We start from the raw sequence: 21,534 nt of genomic DNA, 5'->3' as shown, positions 1-21,534 counted from the left end.
ATGGATAGCCTCGTTGCGAGGATCGACGGGGTGGGATAAGAGTTGTTTATATATATGTATGGTGAAATTGTATATTTTGTGAATTTTAAACTATATATATGGTATAACATTGTGGGATTGAAATCCCTATGTGCTCACCAGGTTTCCCAACCTGACCCACTCAGTTTATTTATATCACAGGTGTTGATATGAAGTGACATTACACTGAGAGATTTAAAGAGATGTAGACCACTAGTGTGAATAATTGTAAGTTCTGTTTATGCTTATGTTCCTGTATTAACGATGACATCCCAAACGTTTTAAAATGAAATAAATACGTTTCTTCGAAAATGTTTTAATAACGTATTTACCATGTTTTTCTGGGAACAAATTCCGCAACCTTTTTATAAAATGAAGTGCTCTGATTTTTATAAAGCATAAACAAAATCGGTCTTTTCTGGCCGTGATTTTTGGGGATGTCACAGTTGGTATCAGAGCATTAGTTTAAGCGAACTAGGAATATGGATTTATTTCTAGACTTAAACTTAGAATGCTAAGCGATGATTGTGAGGTGTGAGCACTAGCTTATTTTAGGAATTATGCCTAAAATGCTTTTATGTGCTAAATACTTGTGCCTGATATGCTGTTAGTTGTTCGGATCTATGGTCTGTTGCCGACCAGATCTGGAAACCTTATGTGTTTAGGATTCTAAACGTACGACTACGATATTAGAGCTAGCATATAAACGTTTCGGAGTGATAAGGATGATTTAACCGTCAATCCTAAGTAAAGATCTAGATTCACCTTATTCGGTGTATAGATCAAGATGGCAAGAACCCGTAGCGGAAACGTGAATGCAAATGGGAACAGAAACCAACCCCCAGTGATTGAGCAAATACCGGTGATGGAAGCCGCCGCTGAGCCAGTCACAATGGCCGGAGTGCAAGCGATGATCCAAGCGATGTTGGATCATCAAATGGAGGAAACTAGACGTTTGCTCCAGCAAAATCGTGAGGAAGCCACTATTCAGATTGAACAGCCCGAGTTGAACGAAGGGCAGACTGAGAAAGGAAACTACAGTGGGACTGTTGGTCAAATCAACCCACCAATAGTTCGACAAAACAACCAAGATGACGAGGTCGAGAGGAATGGATGCAAGTACAAGGATTTTCTGACTTGCAAGCCATCGACTTTCACTGGAAAGGAGGATCCGATCGGGGTCATGGATTGGATCTCAGAGATGGAGTTAGCCTTCATGACATGCGGTTGTAGAGGGAAGCTACAGACCACATTTGCAGTGTGTCAGTTTCGAGGAGGTGTTGTACGTTGTTGGAATACCTTGGGGAAGACTCTGAGCCCTAATGAGCCTCTGCAACTGACATGGGCAGAATTTCTGGTGCAATTCAAACGAAAGTACTGCTCAGCTCAAAACATGCTTGAGCTAGAGAACCAGTTTCTAACCCTGAAGAAGGGAAGCATGTCAATCGATGAATACACCAACAACTTCACAGAGAAGATGGAGTTCGCCTTGCGTCTTGTTCCGGATGAGCTGACGAAAATCGACAAGTACGCAAAAGGACTTCCATGGGAGTACGCGGTGCCAGTGCGTCAAGCACCTACTCTAGAGGCAGCTATCTGGGCTGCCAAGTCTGTCGAAGATATGATCAAGGGAAGAGCCTCCAGCAAGATGGAGGTTGGCGAGAAGAGAAAGTTTGAAGGATCTTCAAGGTCCAGCGAGAAGAGAAAATTCTCGAAGTTTGAAGAAGGAACGCAATGGTGTGAAAAGTGTAGAAAGAAGCACATCGGGAAATGCTCTAAATATACGACATGCTTTAAATGCGGGAAGGCTGGTCATTACGCCAGCGAATGCACAACCAAGAGAGAAGTCTGCTTTAAGTGTGGAGAAGAAGGACACTTCAAACAAGACTGCCCAAAGAGAGAAGGGGCTACAAAGCCAAATGTGCCACCAAAGCCAAAGGCGAGAGCATTTCAAATGATCCTTGATGAAGCAGATGACAATGCAAGGATTCAAGAGTGAAGGCTTGACATCCGAGGATCGAGTTATGGAGTAATCGTGTAGATAGTACCTCACGATGTAGCCCGTTAGAGGCATAGTCTAGGGTGAACTTGAACACCTATGTAACAGTTTCAAGAAATAATATAAAACCTTTGTTTTGTTATCTGATGTGTTAAGTTGTTGTATGGTTTTCTTGTATGGTGACTTGGAAAAACTGCGGGACAATACTTGGGACGAGTATGAGTAGGTGTGAATGGTAGTAGAGGCCTATACTACCGGAAGCACAGGACTCACACTTGGATCAGGGAAAGTCACAAGGTTACCAAGAAGCCAGTAATTGATTTCGTTTTATTCAAGTATGTCGTTACCATTGTTTCGGTAATGACTAAGAAGATTGTTGTTATCCCGACCCTAGTGGTCATATCACCTTGAGTCCGACTATGATGAGTAGGTTACGTGGTTCAGAGAACCAAGTTTGAAATAGCGTCCGACTTAAACCAAACAATTAAAAATCAAAGCGATCAATAGAAGTATCGCGCTCATTGGTAGCTAGAAATGCTACATGTTAAAGTATGATTATATCACATTAGAACATGAAGGAAGGCTTAGTCTGTTTTAGAATTTAAGAGACCTGAGTCTAAACGTACATCACATCATGATAGGTCATAATTTGGAGTCTAATATGAGGTAGAGAGCAGGTGCACAATCAAGTACTGCTTACAGTCAATAAGTCTAAGAGATAGACTTGAAGGAATAAAGAAGTTATAATTATTACCTAGGATGAAGAGATGACGTACGGAGTCATTATACGATCCTTGTTTCGTTGATGATTCCGGGACGTAATCATCCTAAGGGGGAGATAATTGTAACGCCCGCAGATGTTACATTTTTTGTAGAAAATATCCCTGGGGGGAGGGGATAATTTTGGATCAATTATACTCATAACTAGTTATTGTGTTAAATAAGGCTAACAAGAATATACATCTAGTCAAACCGAAAGAGAAACAAAGATGACATACACCCTCAACGGGTTTTTATATGCTTTTAAGGTAAGTATATGATGAAAAATTGTTATTTATTTTTGTTTGCCAACATTGTAACAATTTTTTATTTATTTGTTTGCTAATATTCATATATGGATTCTTGAGACTTTTTTGGTGAACAGTTTGTTTGGTACCCGACATCAATTTATGATCCCTCATGTTGTTGCATGGTAAAAATTGAGGCCTTTAAAAAAGGCTTGAATGCAACCAGATGTTACAAATTAACGACGTATGGTTACTTAATTATTTAAATATTTATTTATTTTATAATTTATGTTTATTTATAATTTTATAATTTTGTTAGAAGGATAATAGACTTTTATAGAAGTTGAATTCAATAGAAGCCGAGATGCATGCTGAATGGGGGATAATTAACTCGGTGTGGATTGGTGACCTTGATATTGTCAACAATGAAGCTCACAGGGCACCTTCCCTAACACTATCAATTAAAAACTTCCCTACCCATGGACCTCAATAAAAGAAGGCACTGATAGATGATCCATGTCACCTACCAGCACCACCAGTGTCGACTGCTGACCCATCAACTTCAAGGACCGAATTATTAGTGACTTGCAAAATGAGGTCCATCAATTGAAAAATGATATTAGTGAATGTCACGAGCAATTGAGGTTACAAGATAAGCGTTTAGCAGAGCATGATGCTACTTTAGTCATAGTTCTAAAACTTATCAATAAGACTCTCGTAGACGATTTCGGTACCGCATAGTACAATGACAATGACAATGACTTTTGGGACCATGATTATGGGTCAGTCACGCCCAAAAACCAGCTGCATGACGGCCCTGAGCAACCGTTCCATTTTGTAACATTCCGTTTGAAATTAAATAAAATAAGTAAATAGAAAATTAACCCCAAACCTCGAGATACGAATTATTTTTTTATATTATTTTATTGTAGCGTAAATCCATAATAATTTATCATTGTTAGCCATGGGAGTTAAATATTATAATCTCGAGAATTTGGAGTCTATATTGTATTAATTGGACTTATATTTAATGGGTTTTTGGGAAGCAAGGGTTAAAGAGTAAAACATGGATTTGAATTTGTAATGTTTGGAGAAGGAGGGGTTGAAGGTGTCATGTGGAGTGAAGTTTTAAATTGGAGACGAGAGTTTAAGATCCGTCACTTTCCTTCCTTTTTTTCGCCGTCCCATATACCAAAACCCTAACCCTATGCATTAGTCAGTTGCCATGTGTGACCCTCCAACCGCCACCACCCGTCTCTCTCATTCTTCCGATCAATCAAAGCTTCTGAGCGGTCGTTGTACTCAACCGACACCCTTGTCGTCGTTGTGAGTCGTCATCCGGCACCATCATTTCCCGTTGCCGACGATAGAGAGAACCGCGAGCGGACATCCATTATATTGTTGCTATCGTTCGCAATCACAACCCTCTTCTCCGTTTCATCGGTGCTACGCCCCAGCCTCGTATGTCGTCATCGCAGATGCGAGTGGCCACCTACTGATGTACTCCAGTTGCCGCCTGCCATCCGAAGTGGCTAAGTTAGGTGTGTTTTTCAATGTACATCTCATGTTAGTGATTGTGTGTTGCTGATTGCAAGTCGTGTTGGTTGTTTGTTTGGTTGGATATCGTAGCGGACCACCATGGCAGCCAACCATGGTGGTTGCTGCCTGCTGTCATCTCATGCCGCCACCAGCCACCGTGGAAGATGGTTGTGTGTGATATATGGTGAATTTAGGCGTGTTTTTATGGTGTGAGGTTGTATGTACATTTTTTGACAGAAAACCAAGGACCCCCCCCCCCACCCCCACCCCACCCCACCACCACCACCACCGTGAGCCACCGTCGACCACCACCGCCCGAGGTGGCACTAGGTGGCGCCCTGCCTAATGAAACCCTAATTGACCTAAAAACTTAACTTTGGACCTTGTGGCATGTGCTTAGGTTGGAAACCCTAATTAGGGTTTAGAAAACCCTAATTTTGGAGACTTTAGTTAGGGATTTGCTGGGACCCGCGTTTTGGACCGTTAGATTGGAATTATGAATTACGCCCGACCATATTGTATGATTGGCCTAGTAGAGCGATGGAATTAATGGATTAGGTCTTTAATGGGTTAAGTGTTTTTACTTAACCGTGATCGTCATTTTATGTGAAGACCCTAATCATGTTTGGGCTTCGAGTTGGGCCTTTCTTTTAGGATTAGGTGTTTGGATTCTTATTGGGCCATCTGAGAACAAGTGTATGGGCTGGGATATTTGGATGGGCTTTAGGGTAAGGGCCATGTAAGAGGTTTTGGCCCAATTTGGAAAATTAGGCCATATTTAGGCCTTGGTTGATTATTTGGATTTTGGGCATCCAGAGTTTGAGTATGGGCCTTGGTCTTGGAACAAGCTAGGTTAGGGGTAAAATAGTCTTTTACCCCCAAGTATGGGTTTATGGTTATGCTTTAGCACCCAATTGTTAATTAGGTGTTGTTTTGATGATTGATAGTTCGAGGATCTGTCAGCTAGCAGTCGGGTTTCGTCTGTGTGATTCGACGTTATGAGGTGAGTCTTCTCTCTATATCCATGGGTCGAAGGCACCAATACCGACGCATTACTTGTTATGTGGAATGTTAGTTGTCTCTATGATACTTGCATGAAAGACCATGGGGGAGCCCATGACATTTAGATATAAGACCATGGGATGTGCCCATAACATTTGGATATAAGACCATGGGGGTGACCTTGGCATTTAGATATAAGATCAGGGAGGGAGCCCATGGCATTCCTGATAAAAACCATGGGGGACCCCATGGCAACTATATGTATGTTTCATGATATTCTGTGGATGATATTCTATGAATGATATTTTGTGGTTGTATGTTATGTGGTATTTTGGGGAACTCACTAAGCTTTGTGCTTACAATTTTCAGTTTATCATTTCAGTTAGTCTGGTTTTCAAATGGAAGGGCTTTGGATGATTGCAGGACACACACTATAAGTTTATGTTTTATGTGAATTACTCTGATTTGTCAATGTATTGTAAAAACTTAATTACTCTGGTTTTATGGGAAAGACATGTATTAACAATCCTTTAATCTAAAAACAAAAATTTTTATATCATGGTTTTTGGGGTGTTACAAGTTGGTATCAGAGCCTTGGTTTGAGAGATTCAGACATATTATCGGGTGTGTCTAGATTCAAACTGAGGAATTGGTAAACTTTTCAAAAAGAAAAGTATTTTAAGAAAAAGTTTTCTAAGATAAGAAAATGTATGGTGCATGCAATCAGTCGAGATCAAGTAATTTTTCCCAAAATACCCATATGTGTTATTTGATATGACTTAATTTATGAATTTGTGAACCGCCTGCTAGTTAGCGCCAAGGATATGCTCAGTTTTTGCATGACATAATTGTAGGAGAGATGCCTTTGTATGTATATCGTAGAAGTTGGTACACTTGCATGCTAGTGTTGATTAGTTAGTGGTAGTTGATCTGATATGTGATACCTTATTGCATTGGAAGTATTGGATGCTATACTGAGATGGGAATGTCTATTAGTGTAACACCCCAAAGTTTGGAAAGTCAAGAAAAGAAAGAAGACCTCAATTTTAAGGGGAGACTCGGCGAGTCCATGGAGGGACTCGGCGAGTCCGAGCGGGATCCGGGTCGTGGTGTAAGCGACCGACTCGGCGAGTCGGCCAAGGAGACTCGACGAGTTGGGTCTGATCGAGGAAAACCCTAAACTCGGGACTTGGAGCGTATATAAGCGTCTCATTCTCCTTCCTATGGTTCCTTTACTGCCTCTCTACCCCAGAACACCAAACCCTAGCCGCCATATCCGTTTTTGAGCTAGATCTTGCCTTGAAGAATGCACTAAAGCTTGGAGGAGGAAGAAAGACCTTGGAGGTGCAAGAAGGGACTGTAGATCTGGGATTGTGGAGTCATTTCAGAACAATTGGAGGTAATAAGCTGTTGCTTGGACTCCCTTTGCATCTAGATCTAGTCTTATGTGTGAGTTTTGGTCATTGTTGGTTTGTTATGTAACCAATTCGAGTTGGAGGTTCAGATCTGAGGTTGCTACCTCAGATCCATGTTGGTTTTGGTATTGAATCCCATAAAGTATCAGCCCTTGGTATGTTGAAGAAGCATGGTTGCCATAAACCCTAATTTAGTATGTTTTGAGCATAGATCTCTCAATCTACACGTAAAGTTTGCCACTTTACGTGGGGAATAGGCCCTAGAAGTATGGATCTATGAGTTGGAAGTTCTGTTTGGCTCGAAAAGCCACTGCATGGATTGAGGACTGGATAGACTCGGCGAGTCCTTCGAGTGGACTCGGCGAGTAGCTTGAAGATGAGGAGGAACTCGACGAGTAGGATGAGCAGCTCGTCGAGTCGGATGAAGTTAGGCATGGCCTCGGCGAGTTGGATGAACAACTCGACGAGTTGGTTGAAGATTATCTAGGACTCGGCGAGTCTGTTCTTGGACTCGACGAGTCAGATCGCGAAACCCTAAACCCTTCGAGTTGAGACTCGAATCAGTGAGTTGGGTGGTGACTCAGCGAGTTGGACAGGACAGGACTTGGAACTAGTTGGACTCGGAGAGTCATAGACTGACTCGGCGAGTCGAGTCGCGAATAAGAAAGACCCTGAGCGTAGGAACTCGGCGAGTAGGGTTGACCTGGAAGGTTGACATTGACTAGGATTTTGACCTTGACCAGAGTTGACCTAGTGACCTTTGGAGGTCAGTTGGACTAAGTGTTTTATTGGCTTTTGAAGCTCGAAGAGTTAGTGGAGCAGCAGTGCGGAGTCATAGGTCAAGTAGCAGTCAAGAGGATTAGCAGCATCAGTTCAGCAGTCTCAGGTGAGTTTCCTTCCAGTAGGGACGGGTCTAAGGCCACAATGCCGGCCCGTTCAGTTAGCATTAGTTTCCGGACTTCGGTCCGATGCAATAGTTAGTATGTTTGATGCCTTCGTGGCTCAGACAAGATTTATGTGCTATGTTTTATGTGTTATGTGTTATGTGTTCCGGGCTATGGCCCGATGTAGTATGCAATATATGTGTTCATGCTAGTTGATATGTTATGCTATGCTATGTTCAGTCAATTAGCCTGGACTTCGGTCCGATGCAGGGGACAAGGTCCCAGTCAATTTCCGAACTTCGGTCCGATGCAAGGGGCAAGGCCCCAGTTAGCCCGGACTTCGGTCCGATGCAGGGGACAAGGTCCCAGTCAGTTTCCGGACTTCGGTCCGATGCAGGGGGCAAGACCCTAGTTAGTCCGGACTTCGGTCCGATGCAGGGGACAAGGTCCCAGTCAGTTTCCGGACTTCGGTCCGATGTAGGGGGCAAGGCCCCAGTTAGTCCGGACATTGGTCCGATGCAGTGGGCAAGGCCCAGTATGTGTTTTATATGTTGTTGTATGGTATGTGTTAGATTGGGGGAGCTCACTAAGCTTCGTGCTTACGGTTTTCAGTTTTGGTTTCAGGTACTCAGTTTTCAAAAGAGGAGCTCGGGGAGATTGCAGTGCACACACCATAGTCAGTTAGCCTAGGAATGTTTGACTCTGATAATGATATTATGTTTTGAATTAATACTCGAGAATTTATGTTATGACTTATGATACAGTTTTTATAAATATGATTCTAGTAATGCTTTTAAAGAAATTTTTTTGGTCGTGATTTTTGGGTCGTTTCAATTAGAATCAGTAATTGCTAAGTGTATGCTTTAAAAATTGTATATGGTTAGGAACTTATAGCCCTAGAATAATTGACTCGGCCTTATTCATGTTCCTTGTCTGGTTGTGGTTCTAGGGTAGAGTATGTTATTCGACATTCTATTTGATCATGTTCTATTTATAATTTGCATGCATAAGGCAACCGACAGTAAGGTTGGAATTTCTAGCATAAGTAGTAGTGTGTGGGTTGAAAATTTTATGATAATTTTATGAAATGGAGTGTTACTGCACGAATGTTGCTTGATTTGTGCTTTGTGGAACTCTTGAATGATGGGAGTCATCTACTAAGTGAATAGGAAGGTATTCATGAGGTGGATGACTGACATTATGAAGAGTTCTTCAGTAGCTGATGGCAGAGTGAGATCGGGAACCTAGGTAAGCCTAGGGAGTGTTGCAGTGGTTGTAGTCGCGCTGTTTAGTGAGCTTCAGTGCATCAATTTGATAAGGTGATTGTGATATTCCCAATTTCACGGCCAGAAAAGACCGATTTGTTTATGCCTTGTTTTATAAATCAGAGTATTCGTTTAAAGAAAACGGTTGCGGAATTTTTTCCTAAAACAAGATATGATAAAAACTTATCAAAACATTTCTCAAGGAGAATGTATTTTCATTAAATAATAAAACCTTAGGATGTCATGTTCCGATACAAACACATAAGCATAAACATATAATACATTCATTTACTCTAGTGATTTACATCTCCTTTAATCTCTCAGTGCAAAGCAGCTTCGTATCGATACCTGTGATACAATTAAACTGAGTGGGTTAGGCTTGGGAGCCTGGTGAGCATATAGGGTTTTCAACCCACAATATTATATCATATATATATATATATATATATATATATATATATATATATATATATATATATATATATATATATTAAATCATCAAACAATCAACCCAATTACTCATCCCCGTTATCTCCATTTATTTCTTAAGTACATTCCCTAAGGAATTATCCTAAGGGTCATCTCCTACATCGTATTTACCTCTCATCTCCTTACATCATATTTCCTTGTATGTTTGTTCCTAAGGACTTTTTCCTAAGGATCATCGCATGAATACGTAGTCACAACATCGCCTGGACTAGTAAGTCATAATAAGGGTTAGACTATCATCGCATGAATACATAGCCACAACATCGTCTGGACTCGTAATTCATAGTAAGGGTTAGAGTATCATCGCATGAATACGTAGCCACAACATCGCCTCGACTCGTAATTCATCACCTACAGGTTATGAGCCTGCTGGTGTTTCCACGGGGTCATCTAGAATAGTCCGTGGTCGCCATCTATACTCTGGTAGATGACTACATCGCCAAATTGCCACCTCGCCGGTCAAGGTTATGGTATCTCCTCTCATCTCACATCACCTATTTATCATCACCTATTTCTCATCACCTAATTATCATCACCTATTTCTCATCACCTAATTATCATCACACATCATCTAATTCATCTACCCATGTTCTACCCAACATATTTGTAGATATAAAATACATATACATATTAACTCATTTAATACCTATATAAAACATCCATTCCAGACTCATCTCAAATAAACAACAATATATAAACACATAGCACGTATTTCATAGCAAATACTTTATATATATATATATATATATATATATATATATATATATATATATATGTTTGAAGAAAGTGATCACATACTCACACGTATAAACAACAATATATAAATACACATAACACGTATTTCGTATAAAATACTTCATAATTATGCGTTAGAAGAAAGTAACTACACACTCACTTGATTAGAAGATGATCGGACAGCATTACGACTTGTAGAAGTAGTATTCTTCGATAGATCTGGAAGATCTTCACAAAAACCGGGCTCCTCGCGGGCAGAGCTTCGGCTCGGGAATCACACTTCTCGGGATCTTCGGGGCCTCGGGACTTGATTCGGGGCTCGGGAATGATACCGGGGCTTCGGGATATTTCTTGCACGAAAAACAATGCAAAAACGCGAGAAAACGGGAAGAAATGAGCAAAGAAGTCGGTTGCCCTCGACACCCTTTTATAGGGGGCTGGAAGCCCATTTACGCTGGGTGTAACGTGGATCAGATCGCTGACTCTCCCCATGGATAATATCGGTTAATTTATAATTAAATTAAATATCGAAAATATTTAATAAATTTCAAAAATTCATATCTTCCTCATACGAACTTCGTTTTCGACGTTCTTTATATCCCCGCGTAAGTGAGACTACGCTCTACAACTTTTGTTTGGAATCCGTCGGCTAATTTTGACTTTATTTTTATTATTTATTTTTAATAGGCCGGGACAGGAAACCTCCGTTATAAAATCATAACTTCTTTATCCGACGTCCGTTTTCGCCTATCTTTTTATCGTTTTACTACAATTAATGAGATCTTCATTTCTCATTTAGATTGTTTGGGCTAAAAACCACTCGATCTCAAATCGAGTATTCGGGCTGCATACCGCTAAATCGAAACTTAGAAAAATCATAACTTCCTCATACGAAGTCAGATTTGGACGTTCTTTTTATGCACGCTCATGGTTTAACGTATTCTACGACTTTTAGTTAGATTGATAAGGCTAAATATCGCTCTAACGTAAATTCACTTTTTACGTCGCGCTGTGTCGTGCCGGTTCTGTCGCGAAACTTCGACAGGTCATAACTTCTTCGTTATAACTCGGATTTCGGCGTTCTTTATATGTACGAAAACCTTGTAACATATACTATAACTTAGTTAAGATTATTCATTCTAAATAATCTTTCATCAAAAATTCATTTTTGATGCCTATCGTCTCTAAATTGACTAGCCCGGATCTACGGGCGTTACAGTGGTTTAGATTCGGGATGATCCTTGAGGAAATTATGGATATATGTGGAAGGTAGTATTGGGCCCGTATTACTGAAAGCACAGGATCCATACTTGAATCGAGGAGAGTCTTGGAGAATCTAAGAAGCATAGGAAAAGGATTCTTGAGTATGTTATGATCTTTTGCATGATGGTATTTCAGTTTGGTTATGAGTGCTCAGGAATGGGGTTCAAATTCTGGTTCCGGCTTAGTAGCAGGTACTAAGTCGATCGATATATGATAGTGGGAGTTTATCTCATCAGAGATTACTCGTGGTGTTTCGGATTGGACCTTGGTGGTCTTGGGTTCATCCAAGGAAGGTTGTTTAGACTTCTTGATGGTTATCTTGGGGCCTTTTGGGATGAGATTGTAGTAGGGCAGTTGGGGGCTCATCTGGAGCCCAAAGCTTGTGGATCCTTAGAATCCTTCGGGAAGGAGGATCCAATTGTTAGTTCTTGTTATTAGGATCAGAAAGGAGTTTTGCACCATGTCCTCATGATGGTCAGGGTAATCCAGGAGGAGGTCAAGATTTCTTCAAATGCTTTTGTGGGGATGTTATCTTCTGTTTCCGTTTGGGATGTTATCAAGAATTTGAATTGTGTTGGAATTTTGATTAGGATTAAATAAGTTATATCTCAGGTCGGTCCTCTGCTATTACCTGGGTTATCAAGGATGGTTGTATGCCTTTCTTTATGCCAAGAAGTCTTTGATGAATCTTTAGATGGACGTATCTTGTCGAGTGGGTTTCAGTGTGTTCCGTTGTGTATCCTGGTCCTTGTCAAGATCAATTCAGGGGTGTTTCTTGGAGGATATTTGGTCAGGGCTAACGTGATAGTTATCCAGAGAAGTCAGGGTTCAGCAGTTCTATCAACTGTTCGGGTATGATCGACAATTGCCTATAGAAGAACTTTGGAGTTCAAGGCACTAATGTTGCTAAGAAAGGAATGGTAGCATAAAGATGGTGGTGTTAGTTGCGTGAGTTGTTTGATCATTGTATGTATCAAGGGAATTGTATTTTCGCATGGACTGAATTCGGTTAAAGTTCAATGATTCCTTGAGGATAGAAATTAGAGTGGAGATTCGTCAATGCATGGCAAGAGTTATGGTTCTTAGTCGCCGACATAAGAACTTAAGGAATTGGTATGGTATTATGGATGGTGATTTGCATCATCAAACTGGTTAAGATCTCAAGAGCATTCTTCCGGATTCCAGGAGTTGGGCAATCGTTGAGGTTGGCTAGTAATGGAACGCTAGTGTAACATCCAGATTTCCAGGAATAAGGTTTTAGGGATTTCATGAAATTAAAGAAGCATACTCGACGAGTTGGAGGCCCCAACTCGTCGTGTAGGGATTAGTCAACCCGAATGATTTAGGAGGTCTACTCGACGAGTTGGAGGACCCCCAACTTGACGAGTAGGAGATGGAAAATGTAAACCTAATTTCCAGGGTTCTACACCCTATTTAAAGGGTCATTAGCCTCCCACTGCCTCCCTTACCGTCCCCCTTGAGCTCAGAAAACCCTAATCATGTCTACTCTCCATTTTTGTGTGTTAAGAAGCTTGGAAGGTGGATTTTGTGAAGAGATTTTGAATTCTAAGGAGCTTGGTGCAAGGAGAAGCTTGTGGATCTTATTTATACTTTGGCATCATCTTGAAGGTAATAAAGTCGTTACCTTGACTTCTCTTTACCTAGATTTCTTAATGCAAAGGTTTAGGGTCATTTTTAGTTGGTTGTGGGTTATTTCAGGTATTGGGCATGATCCGAAGTTGTAACTTCAGATCTTGACTCCTCTAAGTCATTATAATCATAAAGTTCTAGTCTTTAGCAAGTTATGGCCTTCTCTTTACCTAGAACTCCTTCTTTAGCTTGGTTTTGGCTTTTAAGATCTTGCATGCACGTAAAGTTTGCAACTGTACGTGGTAACTATGCCTTAGAAAGCTAGATCTACAATTTGGAGCTTTGGAGTAACTTAAAAACGTCTGAATGAGAAATGGACTGAAGGGACTCGACGAGTTGTATGGTCAACTTGACGAGTCATATGAAGATTGGTTGTTTTTGGTTTCTGCATGGACTCGACAAGTCAGTGGATGACTCGACGAGTTAGTTAGGGTTTCCCCGAAATTTGGATACCGCATGGACTCGACGAGTTGTCTGGAAACTCGGCGAGTCAGCTAGGTTTTTCACGACTTCTAGAGTTCTGGAAGAACTCAGCGAGTCAGTGGGCTACGCTCGACTAGTTGGGTCAACATGGGCTATTGACCTTGACCATTAACTTGACTTTGACCAAGGGTTGACCAGTTTGACTTCTGGGGGCATTATAGTAATTCGGAAATTTATGAAAGTGGATCATTGCTGGATGTAGGTGATTGAGCTTGGAGCTGTATTTGGGGAGTTTGACATTTATCATCCCGAACTACTTGTAAGGTGAGTTTTCCTCACTATACTCAAGGGTCGAAGGCACCAAGGTCGGCCACTTTGGATTGTTATCCTTCTTTGTTGTTAGTAAGATCGGTTAGATTGGTATCCTGGTAGATAGGATGTTGCTTTGGTTAGAGATATGTAGATCGGTTTGACTGCATATAGACTATTATGTGATTACCTGTTATATGTGCACATGTTTGATTGGTAGTTAAGGGTATTCCATCATGTGGATGATTGGACCCCAGTATGTTGTCTCTGTAGACTGTTATATGATTATTCGATATAGGTGCACATGTTTGATTGGTAGCGAGAGTATTCCATCCCGAGGATGATTGGACTCAAAGTATGTTGGCATTCCAACCCGTTGGTCAAGGGCCTAGGGTATTCCAACTCGATGGTTGGTTGGACCCATAGTTTGTTGGCATTCTAACCCGATGGTTGAGGGCCTAGGTTATTCCAACCCTATGGTTGATTGCACCCATAGTATGTTGGCATTCCAACCCGATGGTTTAGGGCCTGTGGTATTCTAACCTGATGGTTTATTGGACCCATGGTATTGATGGGTTTTATACAAACAATCCTATGTGTGCATGTAACCCTAGATTTGGATCTATGTCTTCACTATTAGATACACAACATTATGAACTACATAATAAAACCCTAAAGATGATTGTTATTTTCGAAATTAACCAAGAAAGTTAGATTACATACCTCTTGTTGTTATATTGTAATAACAACTTGAATCTTCAAACCCTAGGTCTTGAAAGCAAGCACCACAAGTGTAGTGCCTCTAATGGCTCACAAACACCACAAGCAATTGGAGAAGATATAGAGAGAGAAGGAGAGGTATAAAATTCATCCCTAAGAAGCCTTGGGAAGGTATGGATGAAATCATGAGCCAAAGGGGTGTTTATATAGGTGTAGAGATTAGGGTTTCAATCCTTATCCTTATCTAGTTGCTTGCCCACCAAGCAACCCATAAGATAAGCCTTGAATCCTTATCATGGACGAATTCTAAGGCCTTATCACCTTAAACTCGTCCAACCTATCCTTAGGATAATCCTTACCCTATTTTGTAACTATCACATAATTACAATTCAGCCCTTCTAGTTTAATTAATTACATTTAATCACAAAATTAATTCTTAATTAATTATTGACCAATACTAATTAAACAAATATAATTTCTCCTTTAATATATTATTCTTATAACATATTAATAAATCATAATAACCTCTCTCTCTCTCTTTATTATTTCTCTAGTCAAGTTGCTTTGGTGAAGACAACCCAAAAGGACCATGCACAATCGGGTCAAGTGCTTACCAATTATTGTTACAGGCTTAGACACTAATCCAACAGTCTCCCACTTGGATAAGTCTAGTAACTATAAATGTAAGTACACCTCGATTTGCAATCGTAGCTCTCAAAGACGCTGTCAAACTCTGATCTTATCAGTAACATGTCCTTAAAATAAGGGATCATATATTCCTCCATTATAGATATCGTATAGACACAATACATGGATTATTCTCTCAGTCTATGTGTTGTTTCTCGATTTCTGATTTACAACGACCGACTAATTGAACAAATCAAATTATCCCTAGCCCGGCCGAGCATTTACGTTTGTCATCACTAAATCATCGAGGGGCCCACATATATCGCTTTTATCCCACTTTGGGTAAAAGGAATGGATAAACTTTGACTCAATGTTTGCTTGCACTCAATCATCAAATCACACACAACAATAAGTTTTATAACACCGAGTTACTTGTGCGTTTACTTATTATCAATGTGCAACCGATTTGCAAGATACAACTCACACATCTCAGTTTCAAGAATATAAGATGTTATCGTCTCACCAATCACTCGTGATACAACTCATGGAGTGTTCCAAGTGAGCGTGGGTTTAATCCAATGCTCAAATCTTATTCATAAGCACTCATGAACGTTGCAGCAAACATTTACTTATGTCTAATACTCTTTTAGACAATCCACACACCAATTCACGATAGTCTTCATTCATATCTACTTCCAACATATGAACGATTGTGGCCCGTTCGAATAATATGACTGTTCTAAACCAATTAAATTATCCAGGAAGTCAAAACATGCAAAGTGGAATACAAGAATAATACTAATCCCATATGGCCTCAAACCTTTGAGCATAAATAAAACACCTTTTATTTATCACCATATTGATTACTCATTATTTGTCGTTTCGGGTGATCGACTTCTTACTTGAATTATTACACTTGTCCCATGCTCCTAGCATGCACACAATGTTTACCTATGGTTCTTACTTTGTGAAATAGATCAAATTGAACACATTTCCAATCATTCTCATTTCACAACTCCAAATCCTTTTCCATAAGTGAAAGAATATCAAATTCTTGCTACTTATATAATATGCTAGATTCTAGCATTTTATGCAATGATCCGTTCGTAATGTCACTGCACCAAAGTCACAAAGACTATTGCCAATGATATTACAAAGTCCTCTATCGGAGATTGTTACAAGACAATTCCTTAGATATGATGCCTCTCACTCAAATTACATTCCTTTGAACACCCTTTTGCATAAATGTTTATAATCTAGACATAGATTTTCAATATTCAATTCCCAATATGGACATGTTTCCATATTTTTCATATGACAACTTATTCTTAATAGAATCTTATCTATTCATAATAATGTCGATATGGTCCATCCAATATGGAAACATTTCCATATTTTCCATATGACAACTCATTCTTAATAGAATCTTTTCTATTCATAATAATGTCGATATGGTCCATCCAATACCATGCTTCCAACTACTCACAAGCAACCAATCCTCGTCGAACTTTGGATTGTCCTTTGATAGTTGTTTAATTATTTTAGTCAAAACCAATTCTAGTCCCTTTTCCCTCTAAATGCGCTAGACATTTGGAAAATTTTAGAATGGTCAAATATTAAAGCATTTGCAATCGATACTATACCCGAAGCGCATGGGACACGATGCATAATGTTTTATTTGCTATGTTCTCAAAATTCGAATTGTGAAGAGGAATGTCGTAATCATAATCGAAATTTTAAGAACACACTATGTAACTTTGACTAAATTTATTAACATTTCTCAACCTAAGCCTTTAGATTTGAAATGAAGCATAATATTCTCTCCCTTAATAATAGCAAAACAACTTTACAACCCTTACGACTTTGCAAGGTATAACTCTTGTTTTCTATAATTAATATTGCCAACTTACAATACGTGCCTTAATAATCATACAATCATAACATTTATGCTCCCACTATCATGATGATTATTATAAAACATAACACTTATGCTCCCACTATCTTTGACATGTATTCAGAAACAACTTAACTTTCAGAAAAACAATACTTATTGAATTTATTAAGTTCATGTTTCTAATACTTAGTGCTTTGATAATCTTTTATCAATGCTTCTTGAAATTATACACCTTTGCCTTATATAGTTCATATGTGTGTCTAAACAATTAAGACTAATTGTCAAACCTCACAATTCAAATCATCGAAAGGGGTACCATAACCATAATCGAATTCGAGAATGCAATTTTACAATCACTATCTTCTTAAAATCTTTCTTAGTGAAAGCATTCTCACAATCATTTTCATGAAGGAGGAAATCTTATGACACTTAGATTTAAACGGTATATGTTTTCCTATCCATGTGAATTTGTTAAAACCATGGTTTACGATAAATTCAAACTCATATAGACCGAACTTTCTTAATCTTGATTTCTTGCCTTATGGTAGCACGGCTGCCCACCATGTCTTCCAAGTAGTTAAGCAACTCACATTTTCCTATCAATGTACTTTCCATTGATCAAGGTCCTTGCCTTTTATGCATTCAAATGATAACTCATAGGACTCACATGCATAATTAACTCAATTGGAACAACACATAAACAAAATAATGTCAACACGATAGGTTGTTAACCTCAACTCGTGTGCTAGTGATGATCGATAAGGTTTATTTGATTTGTTCTTGAAACCTTTCAAGACCATTAAGACTCCCACTGACTCCTTGACATATAAGATTCTCTTGTCAATAAACATTTCTTGACAAACAAATATTCAAGAGTTAGTGTAGTTTATATCAAAACACTTCATAAATTGGTCCTAGTTGGTCTTTGTCTTATCCAAGACATCACAACTTTCCAGATTTGATGAACGTTATAAACCTTTTAATACCTGTCACTCATTGCCACAATCTTAACTCTAAGACTTGTTTTGGAACGAAGTATGATTGACTTCTTCATTTAACCATTTCTTCAATTCTTGATTCCTCTACTTAGACATACAATTGTACTAAGACTCACTTAGAGGATCAATTAAGATATGGTTCTTAATCATAAAGACCTATCATAAAGCATAAAAGGTACTCTCCCTTCTTCTTAGAATGGAGAAACTTTTATCTTTCTGCCTACTTGATTCTTCTTATTCGTTTTTCTATTGATTTAAACCTTTTTAATCAATTCCGAATTACACTTAATTTTATCATATTTACTAAACCTTTAGTAAATTATGACGAATATCTGTGTTACTCTTATGGTGGAATTGATCAACACACAACTTTGTGTGCTCGATCTCCTAGTCCTTCACTTGACACTTTGTCAACGAATTAGTCTAATTTCCAAATATGAAATTTCTCATTCATCATGCAACCAAGTTGCGTGATTCCAAATTTCTGTCCAATTGAAATTTGGGCGATGAGAAACTCTCCCTATTTGGTAAATTCTCGACATTTCCATAAATAAGAATCATATCCATTCGTTGTAGAAATATGTAAACATCAATTTTCAGAACGATTTAATTGCAAGGAAATAAACAAATAAATAAGTCAAACAAAATTTATTTTATTTATAAAAGCAGTGGAAAACATTTGTCCTTACAATGCAAAATCCATTGAAAAATATGTAGTCGAATATTCCTAACAATTCTATCATAAATATATAAGCTCAAAATCTAATCTTCAAGTCCATGCGATCGAGATCCATTTCTTTGTGATTAGACTCATCTTGCTCTTTCATCAAGCTTCCTTTCTTTTCAATTGCAATCTTATCACATCATGTATTAAGAATCAACAAATAGGAACTTAATGGAGTTAGATAGTGGATTTTTACCTGAATCACAACCATACTCTTTGACTCTCCCATCTTTGGAATCTTCAGGCTCTTGGGGCAGACTTCAATCCAACGCCCTTTCTCAAACACAGGTCGCTTCTCTTAGAACGTCCTCGGAAGCATGGTCGGTTGACTTTCCCAACAAATACGCTCCATTGCTTCGCCAAATCATTTCTGATTCAGCAGCAATGAGCATGTAACATAGGTCAATGAGGTTATCGTCATTATCCATCATATAATACTTTCTTTTGAACTCATTATATGATTCAGGGAGTGACTGCAGAACCCAATTCACAGCCAACTCATCGGGAAATGACACACCCAACATAATCAACCTATCAATGTGTGATTTCATTCCTACAATGTGGGCACACACGGATTTACCATCTTCATGTTTCATTTCCAATAGGGCCTTAGTGATATTGAACATTTCAATTCTTCGATCTTGTGGGTTAGGGAGAACAATTGGAGGAGATGGAGGAAGTGAAGCATGATTTCTTGTTCCTCGATTGAATCGTGGAATACCATCTTCATGTGGAATGCTTGTTCCACGGGATTTGGGAAGACCATAGTTGTCGAACTTTGACATCTACAAAACGGGAGAAACAAATTCAAGTTAGTTGATTGATTGAGTCCTTAGTAACTCACCCAAATGAAATACTAAGGCTAGGACCCAACACAATATTCCACAGCTCGGGAGAGGGATGACGTAACCCTAATTGCGGAATATTTGAAGGTAAGTGAATGACGATTCACTAATTTCCACCACGAAAAACGAAAAAGAAATTTAAGTTTTAAATTTATGAAAACTCCTAGATTCTTTGAGATTCATTGAACATTTCATTGACATGTTTAAATCTCAATATGCCCCTCTAGTTTGTGACTAGGATGTTGAGGATCACAAAGCGGGTGTGAATAACCATGCAAACTTACATGGTGCCTCCACATGTTACAGTCATCTATTCGATGTGCCGGTAAACGACACACGCTCCACCGAACTATGACAAACATTGAGTCATCCTTTGGTACTTTCGCTTAGAACCATTTAGTGTGCCGGTAAACCACACACGCTCCACTAACGTCTTCGCAAGGGTACAAAGTGTAATTTCATGGAATTGCATCAATTCACTTTTGCCTAAGTAACTAAGATTGAGAATTTTTAAAACATTTAGTTACTTTTGTGGGTAAGAGTGGATACCCATTTAATCGCCATTTTATAGGCAATTTCCTTAAACACCCCTTATAGACCAGTTTCGTGAATGAGGCCTACTAACGGTAAGACTGAATTTTTCTTATACATATATATATATATATATATATATATATATATATATATATATATATATAATGTTAGACTTTTAATGTTATATATAGTATATGGTGTGTTTTACATTTTTAAAATACTAGGTGGTCAAATATAACAATTATACTTTTAATTATAAACCAAAACTTTTATGAATTTATTAAACTTCTTTTAATTATATACCTTAATTAATTAATAAACCCATAAGGGTGTGATTTGAACTTTTCAAAACAATACTAGTGTTTTAGAATTTAACATTCCTAAATTAAACTTTTAATCAACTTTTAAATTCCAAAACTTGAGGGCAAGTTTTGAAACATTTCAAAACATTAGGGTTTAGAATTTAAATATGCATCAAAATTAAACTTTTAATCAAAATTTAAACTCCAAAACTTGAGGGCAAGTTTTGAAACTTTTCAAAACAATTTAGTTTTAATTTCTCTTAATTTTTTTTTTTTTTCGAATTTATGACATGTAAATTAAAATTTTAAATATTAAAACTCTTGATTTAATAATTATCTTGAATTAGACTATTAATTAAATTATTAAATCATAAGGGATTATCTAAATCATGAGGATAATTACCATTTATACATTTAAGATATCCTAATCCCTTAATTATCTCTCTAGATTTCTAAATTATGGTTAGGATAATGCAAAATCTATAATTACCATATATAACAATTAGAGGATAATTACAAGATATGGGATAATCCAAATCCCTAAAATTTAGGATATTATCCTGGGGAGGAGGCTAATTTTGAAAAGCAAGGGATTAAAACAAACCCTAGATTTCGAAATTTAAGGGTTTAAGGAAAGCATTTGAAGATCTTATTCAAACTCTTGCAAATTAGGGTTTGTAAACCCTAATCTCGAAAATTATAGTCTCCTAGGGTTTATTGGCAATAAACCCTAATATGTCAAGTTCATACAATTGAATAAACTAATTGAAAACAAAAAAACCAATGGCTCTGATACCACTGATGAGTTTTATTCAAATAATCCTATGTGTGCATGCAACCCTAGATTTGGATCTATGTCTTCACTATTAGATACACAACATTATGAACTACA

Source organism: Lactuca saligna, chromosome 1 (genome assembly GCF_052625555.1).
Source record: "Lactuca saligna cultivar CGN05327 chromosome 1, ASM5262555v1, whole genome shotgun sequence".
Taxonomy (NCBI): domain Eukaryota; kingdom Viridiplantae; phylum Streptophyta; class Magnoliopsida; order Asterales; family Asteraceae; genus Lactuca; species Lactuca saligna.
This window is presented reverse-complemented; position numbering follows the sequence as displayed.